Source organism: Arachis duranensis, chromosome 4, assembly GCF_000817695.3.
Source record: "Arachis duranensis cultivar V14167 chromosome 4, aradu.V14167.gnm2.J7QH, whole genome shotgun sequence".
Classification (NCBI taxonomy): Eukaryota; Viridiplantae; Streptophyta; class Magnoliopsida; order Fabales; family Fabaceae; genus Arachis; species Arachis duranensis.
Genome location: NC_029775.3, coordinates 89,574,793 through 89,575,166, shown reverse-complemented (window position 1 = coordinate 89,575,166; position 374 = coordinate 89,574,793).

Genomic DNA, 374 nt, shown 5'->3' with positions numbered 1-374 from the left:
AAATCCACTTCTGGGTCCACTTGGTGTGTGCTTGGGCTGAGCATTGAAGCTTTTATGTGTAGAGACGTTTTCTGGAGTTAAACGCCAGTTCTCATGCCAGTTTGGGCGTTTAACTCCAAGTTTTATGCCAGTTCCAGCGTTAAACGCTGAAAATTCTGAGGCTGATTTGCCACGCCGGTTTGGGCCATCAAATCACGGGCAAAGTATGGACTATTATACATTGCTGGAAAGCCCAGGATGTCTACTTTCCAATTCCGTTGAGAGCGCGCCAATTGGGCTTCTGTAGCTCCAAAAAATCCACTTTGAGTGCAGGGAGGTCAGAATCCAACAGCATCTGCAGTCCTTTTTGGTCTCTGAATCAGATTTTTGCTCAG